At 42.5% G+C, this 22,483-nt stretch overlaps 1 protein-coding gene across 1 annotated transcript in view; it reads left to right on the plus strand.

Annotated features, from left to right (window-relative positions):
* Positions 1-11,631: 11,631 nt before the first annotated feature.
* The window catches only part of Mpdz (multiple PDZ domain crumbs cell polarity complex component), a 147,420-nt gene continuing 136,568 nt past the window's right edge, over positions 11,632-22,483 (plus strand). Inside the window, exon 1 of the mRNA XM_032902440.1 lies at positions 11,632-11,821. The gene's annotated coding sequence lies outside the window, so the exon portion shown is untranslated. The remainder of the gene's footprint in view (positions 11,822-22,483) is intronic.

Genomic DNA, 22,483 nt, shown 5'->3' on the forward strand with positions numbered 1-22,483 from the left:
TTTTCCCTCTTTCCTGGGGTCTTGCTGTATTCCTTAGGCTGGCTTTTCACTGTTATGTAGCTCAGGATGGCTTTAAACTCCTTTTCTCCAGCCTCCTGCTGTGTTACAGGAGTCTATCATTCAGCCTGCCTGGGACTGTGAATCAGTAACAAGCCTCAAATCCCACATGGATATTTCTGACCTATGGATGACATATGGAGCATTGCTTCCAAAGCTTGACCACAGAGAAGTTAAAAAGTAAACTTTACAAGTCTCTGTAGCAGTTTAACATTGGAAAACAATATCTGAGCACATCAGAAATTAAAAACAAAACCCAACAACCCAAAACTCCAAAATCCTGATTAGTCACAAATAGTTTAAGAAGCATTGCCCCAAGCTAGGATCTCTCTCTCTCTCTCTCTCTCTCTCTCTCTCTCTCTCTCTCTCTCTCTCTCTCTCTCTCTCTCACACACACACACACACACACACACACACACACACACACACAAAGTCACAGCTTCTACATAAAATTTCAACAAATATCCATCTTTTCCAAAAAAAAGAGTCAGCTAAAAATATCCTAAGAGGACACTGTAGTGACAGGGAAGGCTTCCTCATCCTGGAATATTGAGGCAGCAGGTGATCAAAATGAAGCACAATGGAGTCAACATGTCTGCCCATGTGCAGTAGTCTCAAGTTGATTGTTTGAATAACAAACAAGGCTAGAACAGCCATGATCTTTTGTGGGGGAGACAGGACTAAGTATATATTAACCCTTGATAAGGGACTGACAACGGGACCAAAGAAAGATTTCTGCCCAAGTCTAACTAAATGAGACAATGGGATTATTAGGGTTACTTACAGGGACATGGGTGACTATCACCAAAGTCTACCCTCTGTGGGCGACCACTCAGAAAGCTGCATCCTTGAGCTCCCTCGATGGCTCATGGGCACCTGGTCAGAACTTGCTCTTCAGAGCTATCATTGTTCACATAGCCTTGGTAAGGGGCTTTTGTGGGTCTTGTTGCTACCTCAGTTTCTCTCATGTCTGCTGTGCATCTTTTATTTCCTGCCTGTGATTAGCACTCCTCCTTCCAGGAAATGTTTCTATTCCCAGAAAACAGTTATTCAACTTTGAATCAATTTTAAGACAGAAGGAGGCAAGATACAAAGAAACAGGAGTATACAGATTGCAGTTGGGACAGACTTAGCAGCCTTGTAGTAGACTTAGAGAAAAACCTAGTCTCTAGTTTCCTGTCCTTAGTCTTCCTCCATGTTTCTTCTATGTAACCTGAGAGGCGCCACACTTTTTGGTGAGGCCAAATCTTTACCAACAGACTGCTCTTCTGTCGCTTTTTCTAATTACCTTTTTACAAACTTCCAAGCACGGAGGCAATCTCAAATGTGTTTCTTGAAATCTAAAAGAATTTATCTTGTTAGTTCATCATGGATGCTTTAACGTATATTTCCTCAGTGTGGATGTTTCAGTTTTCAAATTGCAAACAATCCAGTGCAAACTGGTTTAGAAATGATTTGTGGACTTATAAAAATGTACAAAAACATTAGATGGGGTAAATTTGAAGTAAGATGGAGATGTAGCAGTCATCTTGTTGCAACGGATACAGAAAGGGCTGGTAATAGATGATAGATGCCAGTGCCTCAACATGTTACAGTGAAAGCAGACTTTGGGATTAAAGGCTCCTCAGCATCAACACAGTGAAGCCAGAAGCCCTAGGGGTGATAAATGAAGAAGTGAGACACAAAAGTGGATCCTGGGTCTGGAGGTTGTGAACCACCCCGTGGATGCTGAGAGTCAAATATGGGTAATCTGAAGAGCACCCAGAACCATTAACCAGTGATTCATCTCTCCAACCTCAGCCTTGAAGTGGAACCTTAATGGTTCATTAGAAAAGTCAGTTGTGTTGGATGGTGTTTTGCTGGGGCAAACACATAAAGGTGTGTTTTCCTGATGTGGACACAAGTGAAAGGATTTTTTGCTAAAGCAGACACATGGAGGAGGAACGTTTTGATTCTTTGCTAATGATATGAATGTATTAGTGCACCTCACATTGAATAGTTGAGCTCCACTTGTATGGACTCCATAAGGAAAAGCATACCAAAAAACTTCTGGTGGTGTGCTGACAGCCTCTTACTGCTTCCGTGGCCAATTGGCAGAGCATATCAACTGAGGCTGACTCAGGTGCTGAGGCAGGACTCATGAAGGTCACATGATGTTTGAAGGGAATACAAATAGGACTCGATGGACAGTGTAGGAGGCTGAGCCTGGCTTGCTTGCATAGCAATGCTTGTTGGTCTAGCATCTTTGCTGATCTTCACTTTGCTGAGAGAGGCACAGCCAAGACCTTTCTTCGTGGCATTCCTGTTGTCCCTGGTCAATCCTGCTGACTTGTGCTGAGGCTGTGGTTTAGCTGTCTTTGCTAGTTAGTGCCACCACTGCTGATTCGTGTTTGCTATCCTGACTCTACAGAACTGCATTGCTGGTATAACCTTGAAGTGCTTACAAGTCGACCGGACTGTTGCTGCTAACCTCTCATCTGAACTGCTGATTTCCTGACAGCACAGATAGGATTTGCTCCAAAGAACCTTCCTAAAGAAGTCCACTTTCCCCATATCCTTACTTTGTACTACTTCTGGTGGATGGTGGACAAGAAGGGAGGTTAAAGTGTTTAAGACCCATCATTTAAAATAGACATAGAAAAAACTAAAGTAACACGGCCCTGTAATTTTTTTTTGCCAAAGAAGGACTTTTTACATGAAAACATACTGAACAACATAAGTAGTGCCTTTCTGCTATTATTATTGCTTATATTTCTTGGGGACAAAGAACTTACTATTTCAAAGAATTTGTGGTCTGGAAGTAATGTTTTGTGTAGTTAGATTCTAACTGTCATGGTCTCTGGAATAACCCAATTATTCTGGACATGTCAGGTTATTAAAACAATCTGACAAAGATTCTGAAATAGTTGTTTATATTTCTCCTCAAAACAAACCTCATTCCAATGCTTTCGAACGACCTTATTTACCAGAATGATGTGGGACCTAAAGCATTTGAATTCAAAATCAGAAGGTCATGATCTCACAATGGCTTTTTTTTTCTCAGAAGACTTACACATGGACACACTGGTAATTTCAGAGTCTCCATTCTGATATAAGCAGTTTGTTATAGGAAGAGAAGCAATTAAACTGGGTGGGAAAGGTGGTGAGGAGGGAAAAGGGGTTGGAGATAAGGGGTGGGAAAGTAGGTCAGAAGAGGGATGGGAGTGAGAACAAAAATCAGGTGGGGAGCATCTCTGGGACTTGCTGAAGATCTGGGACAGGGGAGACTCCCTGGAATCTATGGAGTGATCTTAGCTGAGATTCCTAGCAGCTGGGGATACGGAGTCTGAAGAGACCACCTCCTGTAGGCAGGCAGGACTTCCAGTGGAGGGAGGGGGACATCAACCCGCCCAGAAAACCTTCAATCCGAAGTTGGTCCTGCCTACAGCTCAGCAATAAAGACGGAGGCGAGATTGAGGGAGATGGATGACCGATGACTACTCCAACTTGAGACCCATCCCATGGGACAGAGCCAACCCCTGACATTATTAATGCTCTGTTCTGCCTGCAGACAGGGACCTAGCATAAACAGTCTCCTGAGAGGCTTCATACAGCAGAGGATAGAAGCAAATGCAAACGGATGCAGAGACCCACAGCCAAACATCAGGCAGAGCTCAGGGAATCTTGTGGAAAAGTGTGGGATAGGATTGAGCAAGCTAGAGGGGTCCAGGATACCACAAGAAGAATGACAGAGTCACCTAACCTGGGCCCATGGGGGCTCACAGTGATTGAACCACCAACTAAAGAGCATACATGGGCGAGACCTAGGCCCCCTACTCATTTGCAGCAGATGTGTAGCATGGTCTTCATGTGGGTCCCTTAACGACTGGAGCAGTGGCTGTCTCTGACTCTGTTGCCTGCCATTGGATCCCCTTCCCCTAGCTAGATTGCCTGTTTAGCCTGTAAGGGTGGGACTACGAGGAATGGAGGGAGGGGGGCTGCCATCAGGGTGTAAAGTGAATAAATAAATCGATTAATTAATTAATGAAAAAAATTCTGAAAAGAGTAGCAAATTTTACAGTTTCCTCCTGCTTTGGATTCTCTGTTCCATTGTCTCCCCCAGTGGCTTTGCTCCTACACTCATGTGCATCTGCTATCCTCTCATCTCTACCTTCCCTTTCCTGATCTTTTTTCCCAATAAAGAGAAAAAGAGATCATTTAAAATGTTTTATTTTTAAATGAACAAACTATTTTCTATTTCCTTTCCTTGAGAAACTAGAGACCCAATTGAAACAGTAAGATCATCCAGCCAATAGATGAGGCTTAAAACATGTCTGCCAATTATAACACACTAGAACTGCACATGCGTTGGGCGTCAGCGACCTTTAGTCAGAAGGAGCTGTACTCATGCCATTGAGTTCCCACTTAAATGAAGTATTGTTAGTATGAATCATGCTGGGAAATGGTAACGGGAAGAGTGAAGTGTTCCACAACTGAACCCCCTAAGTCACGGGGTCCCAAGAAAAGTCTCGGTACCCATTGCTAACCTCAGAGTCCTGTATAAACATCTAACTGCAAGTGGCCAACCACGGTTAGGAAAGCAGAATAAAGACTGTGTTTGGGAAGTACCTAAAAGCATCCTCTTGTTTCACTGGATCATAGCTGTAATCTCTGGGACGTGCCTATCATCTGACAGGAGTAGACATTTCATGTGTCTTAGAAGTATAGAATAGCTGGAAATGTAAAACTATTCATGCTTAGCTTATGTTTGTATCTGATCAATGGTATTTTTAAATAATTTAAGCAAGAGTCACCCAAAACTGCCTTTATATAAGAATGGCACAAAATAGACTCTAGGTAATCTGCCTGAGATTATATATCTGGGTCATACAGTGAGTCCAGTTTTAATCAAAAAATTATTTATAGTAAATTAAGTTTAATTGTGTGTGTGTGTGTGTGTGTGTGTGTGTGTGTGTTTGTGTGTGTTCATGTGGGTATGTGCACCTAAATGTAGGTGCCTGTGGAGGCCAGAATCCTCCTCTATATCTGAAGTTGCATCTAGTTGTGAGATGCCCGATATAGATTATGGGAGTTGAACCTGCGTGCACTTCAAGAGTAGAAATCCATCCTAACCACTGAGCAATCTCTCCAGCTCTTTGAGGACCAGCCACACTGATTTCCATAGTAGAGACACCAGTTTCTACTCTCCACAGTGCACAAGAGTTCTGTCGCCCACACTGCTCCCTCCTTCTCATCCTTTGCTAGTTTTGTTTTCTTAATCTTAGCCATCGTGACTGAGGAAAGGTGAAATTTCAAAGTAGTTTAAATTGCATTTGTCTAATGGCTAAGGATCGGGGATTGTTTAAATACATTTCTTAGCCATTTGTGTATTGTCTTCTGAGAACTCCCTGTTCAGTTCCATGCCCCATTTTTAAATGACCTCATTCATTTTCTTGATGTTCAGTTTCTGAGCTCTTTATAGAGACACTGGCTTGTTCATGTTCATTGCTGCTCTATTTATAAACCCAGAAATTGGACACAGCCTAGACATCCATCAGCTGATGAACAGATAATGAAATTTTTCTACCAATACACAATAGAATCATATTCAGACATGAAGGCAGAATGAAATTAAGAAATTTATAGGTAAATGGGTGGAACTGGAAAACATGCTGGGTGAGGTAACCCAGACACAAGAGACAAAAGTCACGTGTTTTCATTCACATGTAGATCCTAATGTCGAATCGAATCTTTAGATCTGTAAGTTTAAGTTGGAGCATCTGTAGAATACAGGAAACCAGAGAGGGCCTGTGGTGATTTGAAAACATCACTGCATGTGGGTTTTGTGATTTTGTACCCTGGCCCTACTTCTAATTCATTCTTTCTTCCTGCCTTTGAGGATATTAGCTCTAAGCCCCCTGCTTTAGTTGTCATGCCTACATGCTGCCATATGTCCCTGCCAAGACTACATCCTCTTATCTCTCTGGAAGCAAAAGTCAAAAGACATTCTTCCTTAAGTGGCATTGGTCATAGCGCTTTTATCACAGCAAGCCAAACATAACTTCCAGAAGTCTTTGGTGAGGAGGGGAATACATATCTTAAGGGAGGGTAGAAAAATACAGGTAATATGAAGAGGAAAGGGGGAAAATGGGGATGGAGGTTTAAGTGAGGAGAGGGATAACATGGTGGGAAGAGGAGTGGTGTGGAGTGGGATGCTGAACACTAAAACACTAAAGATGTTTTTAAAAGTTGCCTGGAAACCTATTTTTTAAGCTATACACCCAATTATATGAGTTAGTTGGGGTTACCCCACACAGGAGAAAACTGCTCCTTCTGGGAGTCACAAGCTGGCAATTAAAAAGTCAGAAATGTGATACCTCCTGTGGAGTGTGTGCAGAAGTGCCCCAGCGAGCACCATAATAAGACAAGCCCTTGCCCTTGCTCTTACTTCATAGTAACGCTCTATTCTGAAGACAGCACATACTTTGGGTGTAGGACATGGAGATGTCAGTTTGATATTGACAAGAAGTTCTTCACCACTCCTTAGATTTCATAGACCTGGAGATGCTACAAAGACTGCTGGTGAAAAAAAAAAAGCCATTTGTGGCCTTACCTAGTTGTAAACCCTGTTAACTATAATAATCATTGGCATGGTAAGATATGCCAAGTGTGTAATAGTGACATGAATGTTATGTGGGCAATCATCCGGTTTCAGATTAAGGACTGTTCCTCATGCCTGCAACTGGAAGTTTGCCAAGAACCAATCTTTGGGAAACTCACAGGCCCCAGGGAGAAGCCTAATACTTTTATTCTGTGCAACGGGCACAGTATCAAATTGCCCTGTGAATCCACATCTCTCTACCCATAGATCAGTATACCCCTCAGATCTTATCATAGAAAACTCTTTGTGCAGGATATGGTGGTTAATGTAGAAACTCACAATTTTTAAAAGTATAGCAAATAAGTGTCAGTGGAGTACTTAGGCACAAATATATATTATATTCTCTTCCCCAAGGCTGAGGAACCATCACAGAGGTGGGAGTGATGGTTTGTATATGTTTGGCCCAGGGAGTGGCACTATTAGGCAGTGTGGCCTTGTTGGAGTAGGTGTGTCACTGTGGGTGTGGGCTTAAGACCTTCACACTAGCTGCCTGGAAACCAGTCTTCTACTAGCAGCCTTCAGATGAAGATATAGAACTCTCAGCTCTGCCTGCTCCATGCCTGCCTGGATGCTGCCACACTCCCACCTTAATGATAATGGACTGACCCTTTGAACCTGTAAGCTATCCTCAAATATATGTTGTCCTTTATAAGACTTGCCTTGGTCATGGTATCTGTTCACAACAGTAAAACCCTGACTAAGACAGTGGGCACATAAAGACTGTAAGAACTGGTCAAGGAAGAGCAGAGCAAAGCAGGAAGTCAAGCAGGGCAGGAATCCATAGACCAGAGCTGATGCAGAGACTGGGGAGGAGTGCTGCCTATTGGATTGTTCCTCATGGTTTGCTCAGCTCAGTTTTGTTTGATTGTTTTATAGTACCCAGTACCAGCATCCCAGGGATAATACTACCCACAGTGAGTGAGGGCATTTTCTCAGTTGAGATTCCTCTTTTACAAAGACTCTAAATATTGTCAAGTTGACATAAAACTGACCAGCACAACTGAACTGCACTCATGAACTCACAGTGGCTGTGGTTACTGCACAAAATCAAGCCAGGCAATAGTCCACCTTGGAAGGGGAACAGGATTATGAGCCCTCACTCCGAGGTGAAGCACTACCTATAGTTGATAGATTCTGGGGGAAGCAGAGTAGCTTCATTTAAAGGTATGGTCCAGATAGGCCAAAACATCCCTGCATTAATCAACTTATAAAGCAGAGGGGTTTACTTGGACTAACATTTGGGGAGTTTTAGCCTGTTGGCTCTGTTGCTTTGAGCCTAGGGTGGAGGAGCACATCACATGGATATGCTGGGATATTCCTACATCCAAGACGTGGGCATAACATAAATTAGAATTTATAGGCTATTAACATTTTTTAAATAGGATGCAAAGCTGGGAGGGTGTGGCAGTGGATCTGGGAGGTGGAATGAGAATGGGTATGATCAAAATATAATGAATGCATTCCCAAAAAATTAAATACTACTCATTTTAGAAATAAGAATGGCTTAATCCGTTACTTGGATTTCAGAAAAGTAGATGGTCATAGAGAATCTCAGTGCGCCCATTGGGGATATTACTGGAATGCAAGGGTACTGGAATGTTCCAATCCTTTTGCTTTCAGATCCCTGGGTCTATAACAGAAAGTGTAAGGAATCCTTTAATAGTCTCTACTAGGTAGACTGAGCTATTGCACAGCATAGCAACTCTGTTTTATCTGATTTGTGCTTCCTCTGTCAGATTTTATTTCAAATTCTTGAATTTTTCAAACAGCTAATACAACATGCCATCCTGACTAATCACTTCTGGGAACCAAGCAAAGGATAACATGGGGTAGCAATATGAGCACAATGGATGTTGTATGTCCACAGTCTCCTGGGGCCCATGTGTTATAAAGACTTGGTTCCTCACTTGGTGATATCAGCAGGTAGAGGTGCTTCTCAAAGTTGAATGCTTGTGGGAGGTTTTCAGGTCTTTGGGCTCATGCCCTTTAAGGGCACAATGGAACCAGCCCCTTCGTCTCCTTCTTTTCTACTATCACATAAGGAGTTCTTCTTTGCCACACTTTCCATGTGACGTGCTCCCAGATCAAATGTCCAAAGCAACAGAACCAACAGAATGGGCTAAAACTCCCCAAATGTTAGTCCAAGTAAATCCCTCTGCTTTATAAGTTGATAAATGCGGGTACTGATTATGGTGATGGAAAACTGACTACTGATGAGAGAGCTTCTAAGTTATATGATGAATATTCACCCTTGCAGTCACTTATTTATCCTTTGCCATTGGAACTCCAGCATTCTGCTAGGCTCTGAGGCTACAAGGTGACTTGGCTCTTGCCCTCTGTGGAGTTTATGGGTTAAGAGGGAAGAGGGATAATGAAGTATGCCTAAGCATTTATAAAAGTAAGTCGGCAATCATAAAGTAGGATTATATTATGAAGCAAAAAATAGTATACAATGAGAGCTTATCACAATGGCTCCATCCTAAGTTGTAAAAGTAATGGGTACTGAAATATGTACGAACGACCAGACTTGAGCAGAGCCGTTAGGATTCTCTTTTGGATAAGCCATGTTAGAGACAGGCAAATAGGGATGTTTAATATGCTTGAGTATATGTGTAGGTTGATGTCCTTATGCAGTTGAAGGCAGACACAAGATAAAACGAGGCCTGTCATTGGATGAGAAGAAAGGGAGGCGGGGACAGAGGTTTTAGAAGGGGAGGGAAGAGGAGAAAGGGAGAAGCAACATGGAGGCAGATGTAAATGATCCTTGCCATGTATCTCTACATAGATACAGGTTGTTATGAATGTTGTTCTTAAGGGATGGATTTCTATAGGCAAATTTATCTTATCTAGGCGGGAGGTTTATATCCTTATCAATTGGTTGTGAGTTAATTGTGTGGATGTATTGTACATTGAGCATTTAACACATACATTTGGTTGTTGGTTAGTTCGTTGAGTGACGATTTAACTGGGTTGTTGGGAGTGTAAGCAGAGTCCGTGACAAGAAGCCGTGCGAGACTATAGAATGCTTGGGGCTAGCATGGCATGGACCCACAGAATGTGATTTGGGTCTCAGGCGTGGTAACAACCTGCCAGTGGGACAGCGTGTAAAAGCAGCTGACAGAGAGACAGCTAGAGCTTGTGGACCCACGCGAGTGGTAACTCACGGGAAATGGTTGTGCACTTTTTAAATTATACCGCAACATATATGGAGAAGCTTGAACTGAACATACAAATTTGCACATTCTCGGCCAGTTGATGAGAAGGTGGAAGTGAAGATGGATTTAAAGATATCTTTTAAAACAGAAAGAGGATTCATAACTGAATCTTGAGGAACTCCGGTATTCAAAGGTAGCAAAGACAAAGGGATGCCCCTTCAAGTTCTACTTGAGGACCAGGAAGCTTCGCGTTCTAGCTCTTGCTTAGGAATTGCAATACTGAGTTTATACAGTGATTAACTATTTAAAAAATTCTAAAGCGATTTCTGTTGTTTTCCTCTAGAAAAGAACTGTCAAAGCTTGCACATTTTCACCTACAAGGAAGGAACAGAACCAAAATGGGTTTGACTGAATGAAAGCCAAAGTGGGGTACAAACAGGGCCAGAGGGAAAGAGGCAAGGGCTCCAAGAACAGTGTTCAGCCTCTGTGAATGCGTACGAAAACAAAAACTATGAGGTGAGAAATACATCCCATGAATTCAGGTAGCACAAGGCCTATGCCCTTACCAAGACAACTGTCAGAGCAGTGAGCGGCCCAGAAGTCAGGGTCTTTTCCATGACTGTGATTAAGAACACATCAGGTAGAGACAGAACCCTGGATCCAGCTCCCACCCCCGGACCCCTAACCCCACCCCCTTCTCTTTTCCGTTGTCCTCGGTTCCAAGGTGGGAGGCCTGACAGAACAGATTTCCATAAATGCACTGGGGGAGAAAGGTAAGATGGGATGAACTGTCCCTCAGCGTAATTACGTTTTCATCTTCAAAAATCTTAGAGCTGATTCATATCTATAAGCGTTGAAGACATCCAGAGTTCGCATTTTCCTGCATGTCAAATCCACGCGGGCGGATCGATATTTGTGGGACCAAGGGAACTGAAGGCTTGGTCCATGTGTCGTCTCCACCCAAGACACTCAATTCACTTTAATCAACTAACACCAGCAAGCAAACATATTCATTGAAAGGCATCACTTTCATTCTTGTGCATTTTATGTGTTTTCTCCTTCAATATTTAGTAAATGTTGGAGAAACTCAAATTCTCAAATTGCTTTTTAGTAGACAAAATAAAATTATAACGCAATTCTAAATTCTGAGAGTTTTAAATTGCACACTCTAATATTAGACTTAGAAAAAAGAGAGAGCTGTATTTTCTTTAACAGGTGTAGGGCTGGGGTAGATTGTGGGACTCAGAACTGAGGTCAACAGAAATGTACCAGCACCACCACCACTACCACCCCTCCCAACCACCACCCCCAGCGGCAGACAACTCTGAGCTCTTCTCAGGAGTTTGCTGATTCTTTTAATTGGCTCACCAGGCTAAGAATGCATCTTGATGTGCAAAGTAACTTCTCAAACAAGGACTTCCCTTGGCCACCTCGTTTCTCCACAGGCCAGGAATGCAGAGGGCAGTTCTCACCGAGAAATAGAACTGCAACTAGAGACCTGGGCTGGGAGCATAAAACGCTGCATTCTTAGCCCAGTTCAATTATTTTTGATAAAATATCAGCAACACTGGAGAGCAAGTATTTCCCGCGCAATATTAGGGAAATGCTATACTTAAAGAAGAAGGCATTTCCTTTGGAAGTCACATTTAGGAGCCTGCCCCACGCCCCGCCGCCTTCGCGCTGTCCGTCACCACGCGGGCCCCGGCCCGGGCGCCGGTCGTTCCATCCCGGCGGCGGCTGGGCCGCGCCCCTGATTGGCCAGCGCTCCCCGCCGGCGTCACGGCTTCCCGCAGCCCCGCGGCCTCCGGGAGCCTGGTCGGCGCGCAGCGAGGCTGGCCGGCCGCGGGCTCCAGTTCCCCGGCTACGCGTGAGCGTTCCCGCCACACAGAGCTCTTGGGGCCGTGGTTAAAGCGGAGAGGAGCCGAGCGCTCTACCCACCCTGGAAGTCTCCTCCAGGCCGGCGAGCAGGGTAAGCGGCCCCGCCCGAGCCCTGCCCCCGGGACTCTGGAAGTTTCCCCGGCTGCGCGCTCCCTGCTGTGCTCTCCCCGCGGCCTGCGCGCCTGTTGCTGTGCGCGGGCCCGGGGAGTGCGGGAGGGCCGGGGCCTGGTGGGGGTGGGGAAGCGTGCGGGAGGCGCTTTTGTGTTGGAGCCCTGCTTCGTGGGCGCGATGGTGCCCCTGGGTTGCTATTCTCCAGGGGCTCAGGGTCTGGGTAGTTCCTTCCCCAGTAGGCGGGAGGAGAAGGGGAGGAGGAGGTGGAGGAGGAGGAGGAGGTGGAGGTGGAGGAGGAGGTGGGGGAGGAGGAGGAGGGCGAGGAGGTGGAGGAGGAGGGGAGGAGGGAGGAGGAGGAGGAGGAGGAGGAGGAGGAGGAGGAGGAGGAGGAGGAGGAGGGAGGAGGAGGAGGAGGAGGAGGAGGAGGAGGAGGAGTGGCAGCCTGGGCGGGCGCTAGGGGGTTGCTCTGCTGGGGGAGGACGCCGCGGACAGGCAGGCCTGCGGGCGGAGGCTGGGGTTTCCTTCTAGCATCAGATAAGAGGACCGTGACTTCACCAGCTAGAGGGAAAACTCCTCACGGAGGCGTTGTTTCAGTGTCCTGAGGGGATGAATCTGAGAACTGAGCCCAGGCCACCTCATCCTGTGCTGTAGGACAGCTGTGCAGTCGACATCACCTTTGTGTGTCCATAGACCTTCGTTTAGGATGCCCTTTATAAAATGAGTAATCTGGGAACACAGGAGGGGGCGTTGGTTCTAGGGGTATGGGAGGTTTTTGCGTGTAGAATTTGTTCAGAGATGATGATTTCATAGCGGTCAAGTTATCCAACTTAGTATCTTACTGTTTTAGAGGCTGATAGAATCCAGATTAGCAATTGCATTTAAAACTCTAATAAAATTAAACTTTGAACGCCTTTGATTTGAACTTCTAATATAAAGTTTTGATTAAGTGCACCTGGTCTATGTGTCCCAGGATCTAGGAAAGCTAATTTGGGATGCTCTGTAATTTGTCTTATCTTCCTCGCCCCATTTAAATACAAAAAAAGCAAAAATTGATGGGACTTTTTTTTCTTCAACATATTGATTACAGCACATATGTGCACTTTGTCTTTCACGAGTTCTTTTTCCCTTGGATTCTTCTAGTTTCTTCTGGTTTTCTTTCTTCCTCCACATTATTCTTTTACCACAGAACCCTGATGAGGCTTGGTGAGGGAGTTAAGTTTGTTTTTAGGGTGCTCCAAATTCCTGTCTGAGTCCCTGGGGGGTTTCTTTGAATTTCAGATGCTTTCTAACTAGGGAACACTATGAGGGAGTAAAGGTTGTCTATACAGCATACTTCCCTGCTGGTTGGAGGTTTCTAGAGCGATAATTTCAGAAATGCAAATTTGCATTGATTCAGTGCTTGGCACTTTCAACATTTAACTAAAGTAGGCAAAGTGGTTTCCGTATGAAATCTTGGATACATGTTTTGGAGGTAAGACTAGCTGGGAGGGGTGTAGAAGCTTCTGAGCAATAGTAAGTGGCTTCCATGAATTAGTGAAAGATTATTTTGCAGAGTACATCCCAAGTTTGTCATCATAGATTTGACTTGAGTTGAGTCGCAGATTGGCTACACATTTTACATTTATATTATGGTCAACATACTTTGAATTTCATCGAATACTTTGAGGCAAAGTTGACACACTGTACTGGACGTGCCTCCAAATACAGTGGAATAAACACCCCATCTGCCAGAGGAAGGTCTACACTCAAGAATGAAGAAACAGATGAATTTGCAGTGAATTCAGGATTGCTAGATTGTCCGGGGGATGTGTCTCACTTCGGTGGGTTTGTAAAAATAGACATTTGGTAGAATTTCCTTGGGTAAATATAGTTAAATTGTTTCAAGCATCAGTTTGCGGATAAGACAGGTATTTTTCTCTTTTAAATTTAAGCTTTGGGTACCGAACAGTATTTACAGAAATTTGAGAAACTAGTATGGCAAATTTGTTATATTGTAATTAGTTAGATAACTTTAGTGGGCCTCCATAGGAGAAAGAGTGGGCAGAGAAATCAGTGCTAATTAATCAGGTGCCCTCAATATGGTGGCTATGAAGTAATTAGATAGCAAGCTTTGGAGACTTGTTGCATCAGATTAAGCAGTGGCAGGACTGGAGGTGGGTCAGAAGGAGGCATACAAAATAAATACAGTGTTCTGGAAGCTTGATGTCTTTACTGATCACAGTCGACGATAGAAAGCCCTTGCGTGTGGTCTTCAGAAAGAGCGGCCAAAGGGTCTTAGGTTGTTTGACATGATGAAGTGATAATAGTTTTGTTGTTGTTGCTGCTGTTAAGGTAAGTTAGTGTTTCTCATAAAGAAGAGAGCATAGACCTGTAGGTGAAATGGTTGGGAAGGAGGTGGGTGGCAGGAACTAGAGGGGAATATCAGTTTGTAGACTTCTAGAGTAGAATTGAAAGTTTGGGTCAAGGGAAAGTGGTAGGAAGCATGGATGGATGTGCAGCTGGAGTTTTGTTTTTCCCAGTGTTTTTCATTCTTATCTGTGATCTCAGAAAAGTCATCCAAATGTCCTTGTTTTACCAACTGTCCCCTTCAAAGCAGTCTAGGCTCTCCTGTCATGTCCTTCCAAACTCTTGTGGCATCTTCTACCCATTGCTCTCGTCCATAGCCACTGTGTGTGTGTGTGTGTGTGTGTGTGTGTGTGTGTGTGTAGTAAACAGCATCCCATTTCCAGTCTGGTGTACTGGACTCTACAGCTGGAGAACTATAATATATCTGCTGGTGATAACAGGAAGTGATGTCCTTGGTTCCCAAGCACGGCAATCAACAAGTGTGGCATTTGGTTGGTTTCTGTTTCCTTGCCTTGTTAACTTCTCTGTATTTTTTCATGTTTTTTCCTTTCTGTGTGTTGACCTGTTTTCTTCCTAAGAAAATGCCTGGTCTCATTAGTTAAGGCCACTGATTACCCCATTTTACTTTAATTATTTCTTTTAAGAAACTCTCCAAATATAGTAGTCATATGCTTAGGTGGTAAGGATTTGGATTTCCCATGAGTTTGAAAGAAGAGGATGTATTCTTTCTCCCATAAGAAAGTTCTTGGAGAAACCCAGCCTGTAAGCTGATTAGAAACAGAAGGATAGGCTGGCCCAGGGTGAAGGAGAGAGGACAGAGAGGAGGCAGCTGGGTAGTCTGAGCATTGTTGTGGTAATGTGATGCTTGGTAGGAAAGGGAGACTGCTATTTGAGGAAAGGCTAGTTCATCTCTGGCCCAAGGCCTACTGCTTTCCCTAAGTGTTCGCTGGGTACTGTGTATCTAGGGGTTTTTCCTTTCTGAAGAACATTAGTTCTATCTTCAGCATAATTTTCTTAAAATATTTCTGAGCCTTAAAAATAATAAAACAGATTCAGTAAAGAAGAAAGTATTAATGTAAGCATGATGAGTTTTGTGTTTGATTAAAATAACACAATTTGGTTAAATTAATTAACATCCTGGTTCTTGAGTCAGGGTCTAATGTAGCCTCAGCTTAACCTGATTCACTATGTATTTCAGGTTGGCCTTGAACTCCTGATTCTTCTGCCTCCACCTCGGTGGTGCTGGGATTATGTAGGAGCATACTACTACACCTAGTACAATCTCATTGACTTAGAACCTGTGTCCCATGTGTGTTTTGTGGCCTATTCTTAGTCATAATCTTCTCCCCTTTTGAAGATTCCCCCTTTTAGAAAAACAAATAGAAGATTAAAAAGGCAGAGTGATCATATGTGATCAGATGACAAAACTCTCATTTGGATTTTGAAATTACATTTGATGATTTAGAGACATGTGAAAGCCATTCTTCCAGTTGTGGACATCTGGGTGAAGGAAAGCCAATGAAACAACAGAGGAAACATAGACTAACGTTCTGACACTTTCTTTCCTTCCTGTCTTTTGTCTTTTTGCATATGGTAGTTAGACTTCTTGGGTTTAGGGAATTCTTATCTTTATTTATTTAATATTCTTATTCTGATAAACTATTTTATCTCCAGGTCTAAGATATTGTAAATAAATGCATGAGGGAAAAGTGAGAAAGGAAAACATAGACAGTAAACTAAACACACATACACACATAAACACACATTTTAACAAAAATGATTCTGTTGAATATTTATGATTGGTAGTTCTGAGTATATAGGTGATAGGTAATTTCTTTAATTACCATGTACATAGTTGTATTTTTCATAATTCCTTTTGAAGGGTTATAGATATGAATAGAAAAGGTAGCTTAGTGTGTGTGTGTGTGTGTGTGTGTGTGTGTGTGTGTGTGTGTGTGTGTGTGTGTGGTGTGTCCTGTGAAAAGTCTAGTAGAGTGTTGCCTGGCCTCCTTTCTCTTTCTCTACCATGTTCACAGTTTTCTTGGGAGTGCGGAGTGTAGTCATTCTGTACCTGATTTGAAAAGTATGACATGGGATTTGGTGGAGAGATGGCTCAGTTGATAAACTGATTGCCTTTTCATCATGGGAATCAAAGGTGGAGATCCCCACCATGCATCTAAATACATGCATGTAAATACAATAGCAGGGCCATACATTCAATCAAGGGTAGAGGGGTTAGAGATAGGAGGCTCTCTGGAACTCATAGGCCAGCTAGCCAAGGCAAGTCCATGAACTCTTAAATTCAGTGAGACTATCTCAAATATAGAAAGGGATAAAGGAAAACACCTGAGGTGTACCTCTGGTTTCTACAGGCTCATACAACTCCTTCACATAGGCAAGCATACACAGGGACGTGTACATATGCATTGATACATATGTACATACATGTACACACGTACAGCATTGCAGTGCTGCTCATTATGAAGGTCGCTGAGTATAGATTGGATCAGGCTATGTCAGCAAGCACTTTTAGTCTTTCTTGTAGCTGTTAGGAGACAACAGGATAGTTTATCTGGGGCTGAATTATTATTGCTTTCTAGCCTGAATATTTGTTCAACCCAGGAGGTTCTTGTTTTCTTAGGGAGGCACGGGGCTATTTAGTATATTTGTTACTCTAAAAGGTTTCCTTATGGCCCTTTTGTTTCTTTTCTACCTTCCTTACCGCCCACCCCCTTCTTCAGGGACCAGCAATGTGCTCTCCGTCGCTGCAGATGAGTCCGCACTCACAGAGCTTGACTCAACTGAATGGATTGGTTATACAGAAGGCCACAGCTTTTTCACTATGTAATTCTTTTAGAGTTCAAACTAAAGTAATTTAAGGTCATAGTTACGACTTAGTCCTGTTCATTGCTCTCTACTAGTTCACTGAATCTGGATATACAATTAGGAGAATTTAGTGGCTTAGGATTCTTTTGTACGTTCACTATTCAGTTGAAGTGTATTTATTTTTACTTTTGTAGTTGAGTGGTGACTTCAGCTATAGAACCTCTTAGGTCCTGTAGTTGAGAACTATAAATTGAAACAGCAAAAGACAGACTTAGTGGCAGAAAGATCAGACGCACATAATCAATGCTTCTAATTTTACTTGCAAGAAGGCTACACAGAAATGAATACCTCAAGTGGTTAAACCGAGGTGACAGATAGGCCTGTGTGTGTCTGTGTGTCTGTAGGTCTGTGTGTTTGTGTGCATGTGTTTCTGGTGTGTACAGTAGGAATTGATTTTATTTGGCATGTGAAAGGCTAATGACATCTTTACTAGTAACAATAAAGGCTATATGTATTACAACAGTAAGTTTGTGTTATTTAAAAGAGAGGGAATTTTTGCTCCACTTGGGTTAGAAGGGAGAGTCAAGGTAAGTTGTTGTGTCTTCTGGTACTCATTGCCTCACATCAAAATAATCCTTATGCCAAAGGAGCATATGTTAGGAGAGTGTATTCTGAGTCCTGTGTCTCAGTGTGCATCAGACTTTTATACTTGGCTGTGTGTCTTCAGTCTTCCTAAGGTCAGGCTACTGTTGGGTAGTCATAGAATTTCAGCGTTTTTACTAGATGTTACAGAAATACTACTGGGTATCTTAAAATGACAGGATCCAAGATCCTTAACTTTTAATAATATAAGGTGAATAAATCAGAGTAAATAATTGAATAAATCCTTCCTCTGAGCATAGCATATATTCATATTATATATTATATATTTATAATATAGCGAGTGCTGTTTTATTTCCAGGCTCTCTGCCAAAGTTGTTTTCATGTGTGTGCATATTTTTAGTATTTTAAAAGTCATTTTGTTAGAGTTATCTGTAATTCCATATAAAAGCATACAAGAAGAATATATAAGGCTTTAACCAGTAAAGGAATGGTTTGCTGTTAGGATTATACAAATAATACCTATTCTGTAAATGTTCCATTTGAGACCATTGAGTATACCAAGAATTAGAGATAGGATGAGCTGAAAACCTATTTTATTCTAGATCAGGCCTTTTCAACAAAGGTAGGAAACATATGTAATTACAAAGGTGTGTGTGTGTGTGTGTGTGTGTGTGTGTGTGTGTGTGTGTGTGTGTGTGTGTGTAGATGCAGGTGCATGGTGTGAAAATGGGGAAGAGAGAGGAGGGGGTGGGTGTGTGTGTGTGTGTGTGTGTGTGTGTGTGTGTGTGTGTGTGTGTGTGTGTGTGTGTGGTGCAGTGCATGTGTAGATGCAGGTGCCTGTGGGCTGATGCGAGGCCAGAAGAGGTTGTCTGATCTGGGACCGGAGTGACAGCCAGTTGGGAGCTGACTGATGTGGGTGTTGGGAATGGAAACCTGGTGCTGTGCAAGAGCAGCAAGTGCTGTAACCCAGGACCATCTCAAACAGATAATCTTAAAAACTCTTAGGAACCACGGTATAGAGAAATGCAAAAATAGATGATATTTATTTCAACAATTTATTTTGTTTATTACAATTTCTTCAAAATATTATTTAAATATGCAATAAAATATAAACTACAGATGTTTGTCTTCCTCTTTTCAAAAAAAAAAAAAAAAAAAAAAAAGTCCTGCAGTCATTGCTATACTTTACACACAGCGTATCATCATTTAGAACTTGCTGTATTTCAGAAGCTGAATAGATATGCTGGCTCCTAGCTACTGGTAAACACAGCACTTTAAATCATACATCTAAGCTGCTGGAAAGATGTGGTCAAAAGAAGCTGCGTCATTGTGCCTGGACAAAGTATTCTGCTGGCGGCATCCATCCAGCATTTCTTGGGTTGTTTTTGTCTGGTCTTTTGAGGAAAGATATCATTGTCAGGCTGGGAGCCTCCTTCCTCAGCCTTAGAAGTGCCTGGAACACAGGCATTGGAAGGACACCTGTCCAGCTGGGTTGTAAAAGTCTTTATGTGTTTGTTTCTGCTTTCTGACCACTTAGTTGAAAGTGTGATAGAAAACACAGAAAACAGCATCTTAAAATCAGGTGTGGTCTCTTCAGTGTTAGTAAAGCACAGTTAATGAATATAGCTAAGTGGTAGGTGAGTTATTTAAGTAAAAAGACACGCTTATTGAAAAAGCAAAAAAAATTTTTTTTCCAGAAAGAAAAATAAAATCACTTGTAAAGGTGAACCACAAGATTGCTAGAGAACTGCATTTGGTAGCTAAATATGGAGTTTATCATGGTAGCGAATCAGTAATTAGGGCACTGAATTGATGCTAATTTAGCCTAACATACCTAAAGTTCGTGTTCAGGGTCATATTGCCTTATAATTTTTAAATAAATTTTTCCTTATCTGAACTACTTGGAACCTTGCCAGGAAGCTAGACATTGCCACCCTTTGCTGAATCAGCTCCTAGCAGTCCTGGTTCTGAGGACTGAGCTGGTTATCCTAGGGTTTAGACAGAATCTCTGTTCTCACAGCAGTGTAGGGCTCTGTCTAGCACTTATTCACTACAGATCATGGGAAATGCTTCTGGTCAGATTTGATCTTCCTGGGTGTGTGCTTATATAATTAAGAAGATCCAAAAGTAAATTTGCTTTGGTTTAGTGACTAAGATCATGGCAGACTTTTCTCTTTTAAATATTCCATCATTCCATAATATGTGAGCTTTATTCCATCTTGGGGCTTATGAGAATATTGTTTATTCTGGTAGGCTTGTTAAATTTACCCTTTAGATCACTGACTTTTTAATTAGACTACTTTGATTTCCCCTACTTTTAATTATCAAGACTATTTCCTATCAGCATTTTTTAAAATTAGTGCAAGGACCAAAGTTCTATCAAATGAGTCATATTTGGTATGAGTGTGAACTCTTTTTTTTTTTTTTGCATTCCCAGCACTTGAACAGCAAACTGCCCACTGTGAACCATCTCCGAATGCCCCACCCCCACCTTCTCTTTGAGAAGGGTTCTCTAGATTGCTTAGGCTGACCTTGAACATCTGATTATCCTGAGTAGTGGAGATTTGTGATCTATGTCACCAGACCTGGCTTAATTGAATGTAAATACTGTCCCCTGCCTCTTGTTTGGCAGCAATCATTTTATAAGTGTAAAAATTACAAATCGGTCTGTTAAGCATGCTCCAGCATGAGGAGACTAAGAGAGTTTTACCACTAGGATAATTCTTTTTTTTTTCATCTTTATTAACTTGGGTATTTCTTATTTACATTTCAATTGTTATTCCCTTTCCCGGTTTCCTGACCAACATCCCCCTAGCCCCCCTCCCCTTCCATATGGCTGTTCCCCTCCCCATCCTCCCCATAACCGCCCTCCCCCCAACAATCACGGTCACTGGGGGTTCAGTCTTGGCAGGACCAAGGGCTTCCCCTTCTACTGGTGCTCTTACTAGGCTATTCATTGCTATCTATGAGGTCAGAGTCCAGTGTCAGTCCATGTATAGTCTTTGGGTAGTGGCTTAGTCCCTGGAAGCTCTGGTTGGTTGGCATTGTTGTTCATATGGGGTCTTGAACCCCTTCAAGCTCTTTCAGTCCTTTCTAAGATTCCTTCAACAGGGGTCCCATTCTCAGTTCAGTGGTTTGCTGCTGGCATTCGCCTCTGTATTTGCTGTATTCTGGCTGTGTCTCTCAGGAGAGATCTACATCCAGTTCCTGTCGGCCTGCACTTCTTTGCTTCATCCATCTTGTCTAATTGTGTGGCTGTATATGTATGGACCACATGTGGGGCAGGCTCTGAATGGGTGTTCCTTCTGTCTCTGTTCTAAACTTTGCCTCCCTATCTCCTCCCAAGGATATTCTTGTTCCCCTTTTAAAGAAGGAGTGAAGAATTTGCATTTTGGTCATCCTTCTTGAGTTTCATGGTAATTTGAACATTTGGGCTAATATCCACTATCACTAGGATGATTCTTACATCAAGTATTATATTTTCAAATATCTGTTTCTCTTGGAGTTCTAATCTCAGTTCTCCCCCTCCTTTTGTTAAAAATAGATTATTTTCTCATACACTACATCCTGATTACAGTTTTCCTGCCATTTCTCCTAGTTCCTCCCCACCTCTCCTCTCTAATGGGTCCACTCCCTTTCTGTCTTTCATTAGGAAAGAACAGACTTCTAAGAGATAACAATACAAGCTAACAAAATAAAATATAAGATAAAAAAAATCACATTAAAGTTGGAGAATGCAAACCAACAGAAGGAAAAGAGCCCTAAGAGGTGGCACAAGAATCAGAGACACTCAGGAATCTTACAAGAATACCTAACTAAAATCTGTGATGTGTATGCAGATGTATGAGGGTGCAGACCCATATCGGCCCTGTGCATGCTGCTTTAGTGTCCCTGAGTTCCTATGAGCTTTGCTCAGTTGATTTAGAGGCTCTCTAGTGTCCTCATCCTCTCCGGCTTAGACACTCTGCCTCCTCTTCCACAGGTTCCCTGAGCTCTGAGGGAAAGGAGGAGATAGAGACAGCCATTTAGAGCTATGTGTTTCCAGTCTCTCTCTCTCTCTGCTTCATTTTAACCTCATTTCTCAATTCTCTCCTTTGCCTTTGCCCTCTTCATTGGTCTTTGTGTTGAGCAACTGTTTAGAGACCACTGATTATCCACTCAGTGTCCCCAAGTTATTCTTCCTTAAACTTTTAAAAAACTTTTATGTGCACCAGTATTTTGAAATACATATATTATACACACACATATATATATATGTGTGCACCATATGTGTTTCTGGTACCCTTGGAGGTAAAGAAAAGATGTGGTTAACTTATGCACACTGTGTAGGCACTGAATCAAGGTCCTCTGCAAAGACAATGGTCACTCTTCGCCACTATCTCTCCAGCCTCGGGTTGTTTTCTTGAATAATTGGTTACTCACACACGTTCATGCAATGTGTCCTCTAGATGCCATTCAGCACACGTTAGTGCAGTGTCTGCTGTGTGCATTATTCAGCAGGTTTGTGAAGGTTTGGTCTGCTGTAGATCTATTTCCAGAGGAAAAAGGAAACAACTGAATGATCAGCTGTGCTTTGCTGCAATTTATCCTCTATTATTTGCTATTTTCTAGAACCACTTCAAATTCAGTGTGTCTATAAGGAACACATTTCCAGCCATCTAGGAAGCTGTGAAAGTCCTCTTTGCTGCTATTTTTTCAGCTAACAGGCCTCACAGTATATCTAGCATCTCAGATTAACAACTCTAAGAGTCAAACTCTGTTGATGTCATTTGCCTGACTCCTTTGCCCCCCGGCTCCTGGGTTTGATTGAGTCTTTTGAGTTGTTTCTATGAATGTGTCCATCTTTCTGTTTTATTCTTGCTGTTTC

Source organism: Rattus rattus, chromosome 1 (assembly GCF_011064425.1).
Source record: "Rattus rattus isolate New Zealand chromosome 1, Rrattus_CSIRO_v1, whole genome shotgun sequence".
Taxonomy (NCBI): domain Eukaryota; kingdom Metazoa; phylum Chordata; class Mammalia; order Rodentia; family Muridae; genus Rattus; species Rattus rattus.